General features: G+C 54.6%; 2 protein-coding genes across 2 annotated transcripts in view; one reads left to right on the top strand and one right to left on the bottom strand.

Annotated features, from left to right (window-relative positions):
* Positions 1-981, bottom strand: part of Arhgap1 (Rho GTPase activating protein 1) — a 40,947-nt gene extending 39,966 nt beyond the window's left edge. The window contains exon 1 of the mRNA XM_023710463.1: positions 888-981. The gene's annotated coding sequence lies outside the window, so the exon portion shown is untranslated. The remainder of the gene's footprint in view (positions 1-887) is intronic.
* F2 (coagulation factor II, thrombin) overlaps positions 1-9,510 on the top strand; it is a 29,922-nt gene that overhangs the window by 7,021 nt on the left and 13,391 nt on the right. The gene's annotated exons all lie outside the window — the stretch shown is intronic.

Genomic DNA, 9,510 nt, shown 5'->3' with positions numbered 1-9,510 from the left:
AACCTATTCACAATAATGCCAGGCACAGAATAGCTGACCGAATGAGCTAACTTTTTCCCAAGTGGAGAAGGGAATCAATATTCGTGGAGGACCTACAAAGCATCACGAAGTAGGCACAAACAATTAACTTCACAGCATGACTGGCCCAGCACATAATAAGCTCAGTTTACAGTGTGAGGAAAGTGAGATGCAGAAAAAAACAAGCGATCTGTATAACTTTGAGGTTATGCAACCTTCAAAGGCAGGATTGTAACCTATGCTTCTGAGTCCCGAGTGCTTTGTTCGTTCAAGCCGAGTGGATCCCTCCACAATACCCAAGTGACTGTCGTTCACGCGATTCTCAAGGTTCAAAGGGAGCCATGAAAGGGCAAATTACAGCCCCTCCCAGATCTTCCCTTTGTGCAGAACAGACAACACAAAACAGCACTGGCCAGCACTGCAATCGGCCTCCCAGTCGTTGGCTCCATAATTGCAAAAGCGTAATTTTTCTTAAAAAAAGTCTGGATGGGTGCAGTTAGCTCATTTTACACATTACGTGAGATGAAAGCGAGGTCTAGTAAGTGGCAGCGTGCTACACTCCCCCAGATCTCTCCTCAGATGGCATCCGAGAAACTTCTCCCTCCCATGGGCTCGCTCCTGACAGCGAGTGGCCTGGCCTCCGCCTGGAAGAGGGCGGGAAGAAGTCGACCAAAGGCGCTGTCTTCTGGGGCAGGCACCAAAGAGGGACAGTCTCTCCGGCAGCCACAGGCCCCCAGGCCCGATTCCATCCGCGCCCTCTCCTCAGATCCGCTGGGGTCCTCCCAGGCGGACCCCATCTTTTCGGTAGGCCAGGTCCGTTCCTTCCCTTCCCCCACCCCGCCCGGGAGACCCCGCGCCGTGCAGCTCACCGCGCTCGGGTGCTGCTCCCGCGGCCACGCCTGTCAAAGCTCTGCAAACATCCGGCTCCGCAGTGGAACGGGAACCGCCCCCTCGGGGCGCCTCAATTCCCAACAACTTCCGCCACACCTCCAACCTGCTTCCGGCTCGCCGCGCCTAGCAAACGGGGCCTCCCCGGAGCCGGAGCCACGCCCACTTCTGGCACTCTCCCGCCAAAGTGCGCGCGGCGGGAGGGATAGCTTAACTGTCCGACTCGTCGCTCTTCAGTGGAGTGGCTGGAACCACTTCGTTCCGCTTCCTCAGCTACTCGAATCCCTGGTGGGCTTCGGACTCCTAAATTCCTCTTGTTCCCTAACGGAGTTTCACCTCACAAGTATTCCCAAACTCCCGGACCTGAATACTGATGTAGTCTAACTGCAGATTCTTTTCAGAGAGCAATTTGGAAATCAACGACAGTTTCCGGGAGGAGCTGAAAAGAGGACGCTCCCTTCCGGCGAGATGCGGTTTAAAAAAAAAGGTGGGGAGGAGTGCGGGGATGTGTGTCTTGTTTGAGTTTGGTTTGGCTTTTTCCAGACCCGGCATGGAGGTGGCGTTCTTGGCGGGGAAAATCCTGCAGCTCAGTGAGTGGCCTACGATGTACGCGACGCTCAGCGGCCTGGCCTAGATGGTCCAGCGTGCTCTGGTCACTCCACCCCCAGTGCCTTGTCCTGTCCAGCCTGGAATCCTCCTTCGGTGTCCTCCTCGTCGCTAGGGGCTAAACAGCCTCAGAGCCGCCTCAGAGCTTCGGGGAGCGGGCGTGGAGCCTCGCGTGCCCCGCAGCCTTCCCGCCCCTTCCCGCCTTCCGATCTCCCGCAGCCCCCGAGCCGCGCCTGCACCCGGACCCAGGATGGAGCCTTTCGGGAGACCCCGCGGCGGGCCGGGCCGGGCCGAGCCGAATCGAGCCGAGCCGAGCCGAGCCGAACCGCCCTCGCGCTCAGCAGCCTCCCCAGGGCTGGGCCCCGGGCCGCTCCCTCGCGAGGACACAGCGCTTGGGGTCTGGTGTGTCGGGGAGCTCCTGCAACCCGGACTGCGCTGGGGGTCGCTGCACGAGATCCCCACCCCTGGGGAGAAGGGTGAGGGAGGGACCCCGCGGCTGGTGCAGGCATTGAAGGGTCGGGCGTCACCCTTCTGTGACTGAAACTTGCAGGCGAAGTTCGGACATTTCTGGACAACTCTCCAGTTCGTAGAAGTTGATTTCAAGCGGTGAGATGGGTTTGTCCCTTCTCTGAGGGCCTGTCTTCCCACAGCTGCAGTAGGGAATGGAGGTGCAAAACGTTAAAAGCTGCATCGGTACAGGGTTGGCACAAAGCTAAGGGTATGGCAATTCAGAAGTGCAGGGTCAAGTCCCAGCCCCGTCGTTCGGCTGGCTAAAATGCAGGCCTTGTTTCACTTCTCTAGAAGAAAGCAAAGGCTCTCCGGGTCATTTGGAGAACCAGAAAAAATAATGCAGGTAGCTGCGTAACCATTTTTCCATCCCTTGGGAAGGAGGTTAAGGGCTTTCTTCGTTTGACAGTGAAGGAAGAGTCAGACAACACTGGCATGCCCGGGATAGGTTTGGTTTTTTTTTTGTTTGTTTGTTTCTTTTTCCCCTTTTTGGTACAGGTGACCAAACTCAGGACCTTACCCTTGCCAAGCAGATGCTTAAGCCGCTGAGCTCTCTCCCCAGCTTTTGTTTCTTTCTGAAAAGATGTCTTGCTATACAGTTCAAAAACTTCTGGTGATCTTCCTGCCTCAGTCTCCCCAATGCTGGGGTTGCAGCCATTCACCACGTCCTGTTACATATTTTTGCTCTCTGTGCTGGGACCAGTCAGGGCCTTATGTATGTGTGGCAAGTTTTGTTACAACCCAAGCTCAGCAGCACCCCTATATAGATTTGCGAGCCTTCCAGGAATTTCATTTATCCCCAAATCACCCCTATGATCTCAGCCCTAAGGAGGTTGAGGCTGGAAGATCACCTCGCAAGTTGAAGGCCAGCCTGAGTAAGGCCCTATCAGAAATAAAAAATAAAAGAGAGTGGTGAGATAGCAGACTAAGCGCCTGCTTAGGCAAGCTCAGGGACCGGGGTTCAATCCCTGGCACCACATGCCCTGGCACCGGTCCCACCCCCAGCACCCTGAGCCTGCTGGGCTTGGTGGCGCACACCTGTTACCCAGCACTGGGGAGGCTGAAAACAGAAGGATCACTACGAGTCCAAGCTGTATAGTGAGACCCTGTACCAAATAAAAACAATAGGTAAATGAATAAAAATGTCCCAGGTAAAATTTCGGCCAGTTTTCTTCTCCTCCTCCTCCTCCCCTCCTCTTTCTCCTTTCTCGACCCACTCAAGCACTTTTACCGAGCTGCTGTTGCCTGAGAACAAAGCTTAGCCTGGACTAGGTAAGTTCCAGGACAAGGTGTGCTGAGAATGTCCTTTGTGGCTTCCTTCAGAGACCCACACGGGACCAGAAGGTGCTGTAACTCTAGGCAAGGGTCTTTTCCCATGTGTGTTCTAAAGGCACAGCGTCCTTTAGCAGGGACTTCAGCTTTACTTGAGCTTTGGTTTTCGTGTGTACCTCTTGGAGCAGTTCTGCTGAGCCTGCCGCTCTGCCCTGCAGCTTGGTGCAGCTAGGCAGGCTGGAGAGCGAACATGGCCCGGTCTGCACCTCGAGAGGCTCCACCTGCAGGTGCACAGGTCTTGCTGCAGGCTCTGAGCTACTGCTGTGGCCCTGGGCTTCTCCAGAGGGCCCTGGCCCCTTGTAGCCTGGGCTGCAGCCATGGCAGAAGTGGAGGCTGCCGTACAGGACGTGGTCTGGCCCAGGAAGGCTTCTGCAGAGGGTTCCACAGGTGTGTGCCACATGAATGCCTGTTCCCTGGGCCTCGCCTGAACAGTGTGCTGAGACCTAGCTATAGCTTAACACTTTGAGAAAATACTAGCATCTTAGTCTTCTTAGAGAATTGGGCTGGGGCTGGGGTTGTTGCCCAGGGATAGAGCTCTTGCCTAGCATGCGTGAGGTCCTGGATTCCTTTTCCCAGCGATACAAAATAACTAAAAATCTGGTTGGAAGTGGACCTTTCAGTGTAGGGTGGAAAAACAGACCCTGGTTAGCATTCCATCCGGATTGTGACATAGTTGAGGGTTGGGCCCAACGTGGTGGCGCATTCCTGTAATCTCAGCACTCAAAAGACTGAGGCAGGAGGAGCACTTCAAATCTGAGGTCAGCCTAAATCACATAATGAACTCAAGGCCAGCCTGGACTACATAGTGAGACCCTGTCTCAAAAAAAAATTAATAATAATAATTAAGTTTGGCAGCACTGTGAGGCTAGAATTTTCTGGCATGTGGTATAAAGCGTCTCAGACTAAAACTCATTAACGGAGACAGACATTGGAGTGGGATGGATCTTTGCCTTCGAAGGAGTAAGAAAGATATTTGTAGCTGTCATCTTCTGCGAGTGTCCGAGAGTAGTAGATCCATGCGATGAAGAAGGCCAGCTGTGTAGGAAGTTTCCAGCCTCTTCTGTCTCCTCTCGCCCATGGGCAGGACTCCCTTATTGTACAGATGAGCTCGAGTGGGGAGGGGAGACCTTGAATGGCATTGTGTGTCTCCAGGGACACTGGGGCCCTCCTTCGGGAGGACTGGCAGGAGGCAGGGCTTCTCTACGGCTCTTGAGAGCAGGCAGAAGAGAACAAGCGCTCAGAGACTGCGGCAGCTGCTCCCACTAGGGGATTCCCCTGCAGGAAGCTCTGCCCTGGGTTTGGGACACAGGTCCAAGGCTCAGAGTAATCTCTGTCTGGGTGCCACCAGGGGGTGACAGATGGCCAGGATCTGCAGGATGGCAGGTTGTGGGGTCAGGCAGGTGTGGCAGCAGGTAGCCTCGGAAATCACAGACCTGTGTCCAGCGCCCTGACCTTGTGCATGCCCCCCACACTCACCCACTGGCCCCCTGCAGTGGGGGTGCTGGCACCAGTGTGGGGCATGTGGCCAGGCTTTCCTGCAGGCATGCCACCTGGAGAAGCATGCGTTTGCACACAAGCCCTTCCTGTGTGCTCAGTATGGCAAGAGCCGCAGCTCGGAGGAGAGCTTCAAAGCCTAACTGCGGCCCCACCACAGGGTGCGGCCCTTCCTGCGCCTTCAGTACAGCAAGGCCTGTGGCGTCCAGCACGGCCTCTGAGAACACCAGGTGGCCCACTTGGGCACCCAGCCCTTTGTGTGCAACCAGTGTAGCAAGGCCTTCACCAGCTGGCCCTCCGTGCAGCCACATCTTGAGACCCACCAGCTGCCCACCTGCTTGTGCCCTGTGCGCAGGCGGCTCCTAGCCACCTGTGGCTGCACACCCAGGAGAAGTCCTTCCTGTGCCTGCACTGCACCCAGGCTTCGCACGGCCGCCGGAGCGCCAGCGCCACCTCATCACGCACCCAGTGAGGTCTGCCTGGATCACACGTGCAGGAAGGCCTTGAAAGACCAGCACACGCTCCAGGACCTTGAACGCCTGCACTCGAGACACAGGTTTTTCCCCTGACCCCAGTGTGGCCGTGCCTAGATGGCGGCCACCAAGCTCTGGTGTTACCTCATCTGCACCTTGCGGATAAGCCCTTGTGCTGCCCACCTGAGGCATGGGCTGCCACCTCCCGCAGGGCCTTGGGCACCACCGGCTCAGTCACTGGCCCTGGGCACCCTCGGAACCCTCTGCACTGCTGCTACGGCCTGAGCCACGGCTTTTGGCCTTGGGTGGTGATGTCACGGAGGCCACCATTTTCCAAGAGCTGGGAAAGGTGTTTTGCAGTGCCCAAGGAGCCAGGCAGCCTCAGCCTGGTGCTGAGCCACAAGCACGTGGGCTTTGGCAGCTGCAAGGAGGTGGTGGCAGAAACAGGCACCTGACCCCATTGGCTGTCCCCAGCTCTGCGTGTCTGTCTCTGAGTCGCCTGGAGGGGGCGGAAATCTACTGGGACAAGGAGGTCTCAGGTGGTTCTTCTTGCTTATGAGCCACAAGATGAGGCCTGACTGCTGGAGGAAACCTTTCTGAGCAGAGGTCTTTACTGACTGCCTGGGGAGTGACACCTGCCCTCTCCTGGGTGTACCATGAGCCCAGCTGACCCCACACAGGCACCCTATGAGCACTTGGCAGTGTTGCTGTCCTGCCTGGATGCTTCAAGATCCTGAGGAGCCAGCGTGGTGGTGTGTGTGCTGGTAATCCTAGCAGTTGGAGGCTGAGGCAGGAGAATCCCAAGTCCCAGCCCAGCCTGTCTGAAAAGTACAGAAAATTGCTGGGGCTGTCACTGAGTGCTGAAGCCCTGGCTTTGGCCTCCCAGGGTCACAGACAAAATCAACAGAAAGGGCTCCTGAGGGCCACACTTCGGAGCTCATCTGGAAGCAGACGAATGGCTTCTGAGGGTTCAGGAGCTCACTGGACACCCCGTCGCTGTCTTGGGTTCAGGCTTCAGGTGTTCCTGGCAGCTTTTGCTTGACCTAAGGGCTGTGAGGTCACTTGTCCTGGGGAGGTGGCAGGGGCAGATCTGCGCTATCCTATGTGCCCAGCTCCAGGCAGGACTGAGGAATGTGTGCTGTGTGCCTGAGCCGGTGCTACGCTGGGGACACGGCTTCAGGACAGCAGTGTTTGTACGGGGGCCGAGCTCCTGGCTCAGGAGTTGGGCCATCTTCCAAGGGGCTCGCTGTGTGCTGGGGTCCCCAGGATGTGGTCAGGGACACTCAGCCTCTCAGCAGACCTGGAGGTAGCACTGTCACCTGCTTCTTGGTCAGCACAGGGCACACCAGGGCCTCCAGTGTCCTCCCGGCCTGGAGCATTGAGCCTTTTGGGCTTAGACGCAGCCAGGCTCCACCCTGTGCTGCTCCTGGTAGGGGCACTTGGGGCACTTGGCAGCTGGGCAGGGAGGCAGGACACAGTGCCCAAGAGACCAGAATCGTGATTCTGCAGCGGGTGACAGCACTGGACCTGATAGTGGTGGAGAGCTGAGGCGCACATCAGGAGCAGCTGGCTTGCAAGCAGGCAGGTGGGGGTTGACCGCTGGGGCAAAGCCCAGGGTGGCCAAGAGCTGGAGGGCAGGGCGTGACCACGGGGCTAGGAGGCTGGCACGAGGACTTGGGGTGCACTCACTGCAGGACCCCAAAGAAGCAGGACTGCAGTTTCTTGTAAAGGTGAGTTGGCCCTCATTTCTGCCCCTGGGAGAGGTCACAGTAGGCAGTTGAAGGTGGGTGTGGACATAGGGAAGGGAAGCCACAAGGGTTGCTTTGAGGATGAGCAGGAGGCAAGACAGGAAGCAGTTCTGTGATTTGTATTTGAGACAGTCTCCATGTAGTCCTCCTGCCTCAGCCTCCCCAGTGCTAGGATTGGCACTTGCTTTTGTCCCAATTCACAGAGAAGGGGATTGAGGATGGAAGAGGGTGAGAGATACAGGCCAAGGCCACAAGATCAGTGGAGGGTGTGGCCAGGACTTGGCAGAGGTCCTCTTGGGCTTCCCAGAATTTGGTCACAACTCATAAGCAGCTCACATCTGGTTTGCCTCTGACATTTTAAGCCAGCTGGCCAGCCAATGTGAATATTGTCTGGGTAGAACCTAAGTTTGAAATTCGCCCTGGAGAGGGAGGACAGCAGGAACGCATCCAGGAGGAAGGCCGGGCCACCCAAAGGCTGGAGTCCCCCTGGTACAATGAGTTTCATCAGCAAAGCCAGTTTCTTGGACTCTGCTGGCACCCTTCTCCATGCCCTCCTCACAGTGGTGTTCCCTCCAGGCTTTTGTGTTTTCTGAGACTGGGTCTCACTATACCGTTCAGGCCGGCCTCGAATTTAGAGAAATCTCCTGCCTCAGCCTCCCAAGTGCTGAGAGGACAAGACCTGTGCCAGGCCACCTGGTTCCAGTCTCCAGTTCCCACTCAGCATCTGGCTTTGATATGGCATTGGGCCAGAAGCGGGGCTGCTTCAGGGTATGAGAGAGGTCATCAACAGGCGCAGCCATGCCCTTAACCTGGGGTTCACCTGTGCTCATCCTGTCAAGGCTGTCTCGGTGACAACGAGCAGGGACAGGAGAAAGCCAGCACCTCTGGCTGGGGACCCAGGATTCCCTCTAGCCACATGCACAGCTGACACAAGAATGGATGTCCCAGTGCCCACGCACCTCACACTACAGACAAAACAGAAGCCACCGTGGAGGGGCCAGCATGGAGCCCAGGCCTGCCAACTCTTTTTTTTGTTTTGTTTTTTTGCATAAGACAGGGTCGCACTTTGTAGTCCAGGTTGGTGCTGAACTCGATATGGAGCCAGACTCGTGTGGAGCCCAATGGCAGTCCTGCTGCCTCGGTTTCCACAGAGCTGGGACTATAAGGGCGCACCACCAAACCCATCATGTTTTTCTTCTTTAAAAAAAGATTTTTACTAAAGATAAATGTACTTTTTCTTTTGTAAACCTAGGGCCTTGCGTCAGCAAGTCAAGCATTCTACACTGAGCTATGCACTCTGGGTGTTTTGTTTTTTTTTTTCCCAAAGTTTTATTGATAAACAGCAATGAGACAGTTTCAAATGAAATCGGAAGTACAGTTTCAACAAATAATACACTGCATATCTTCTTAGTGGTTAATTGCTGTACAAGATGCAGACTTGTGATCCTATTTACAAACACCATTAGAACAAATCATTCTATTCATTAAGAGAATGCGACTATATATCTATCTCAACCACTTTGAATACACAGATACAAAATGGACATTCATCTGTATACCCCATTTTTTCTAAGTTCCGTTATTGAATATTATAGGTGTGTAAACTCAGCAAAATATTCTAAAAGAGTCCAGTAGCCCATAATAGCATTGGGTCTTCTGTTTAACTGGCAATGTCAGAAATTATTGACCTGAGTGCCCCACAGCTCAACTTAACAGCATGGCTTTATTTCTTATATTTCGTCTTCATACTTTTCTACTGGATGGTTAAGACCAAGGTAAAGCAGGACCTATGCAACAAGAGTTGTAGCTTTTTGGTCTGAGAAGGTCAGTGAAATGCCCTCAGGATTTGTCCTGAGATCCTGTACCTCAGATTGTAGAACCTTTGTCAGTGCAGCCATGTGGACTCTTGGGTGTTTTTTATCTTGAGACAGGATCGTGTTAAATTGCCCAGTCTGAACATAGATGACAGACAGACACCAGCCCGGGCTGGCTGCAGCTGCTGGCGCAGCCTGTGATCCGAGAACTAGAAGGGCCGAGGCAGGAAGATTGCTTTGAGTTCAAGGCCCGCCTGCACTACATAGACTTCTGTAGGAATTTGTAGGTCTCAGTGTGATTGGTTTTATCTGGGGAGATATGGTGGCGGGAATGAGGAAAAGATAGACAAGAAGACAAAACTGGGCCAGGTGGTGGCCGTCTGCTTGATGGGTGAGATGACCCCAGGAGCAGAACAAAACGGACGTTTATTTATAGCTTTGCAAAGTTAGCAACACGTGACACACAGGGTTGTCTAGTGACTAATAGCCAGCCTTAACCAGACAGGATATTTATCTCAGGACTGAGGTCGCTTGTTTGTTTTAGGCCCTGAGGCCTAGTTTTGCCTATATACATTTGACCAATATTTTAGCTTCTGCGGCTCCCAAGAGACTTTGTGTCAAAAAAAAAAA

This window comes from Octodon degus, unplaced genomic scaffold, assembly GCF_000260255.1.
Source record: "Octodon degus isolate 3935 unplaced genomic scaffold, OctDeg1.0 scaffold00018, whole genome shotgun sequence".
Classification (NCBI taxonomy): Eukaryota; Metazoa; Chordata; class Mammalia; order Rodentia; family Octodontidae; genus Octodon; species Octodon degus.
The sequence above is the reverse complement of the archived record's forward strand: the minus strand, read 5'-3'. Positions and strand labels throughout refer to the sequence as shown.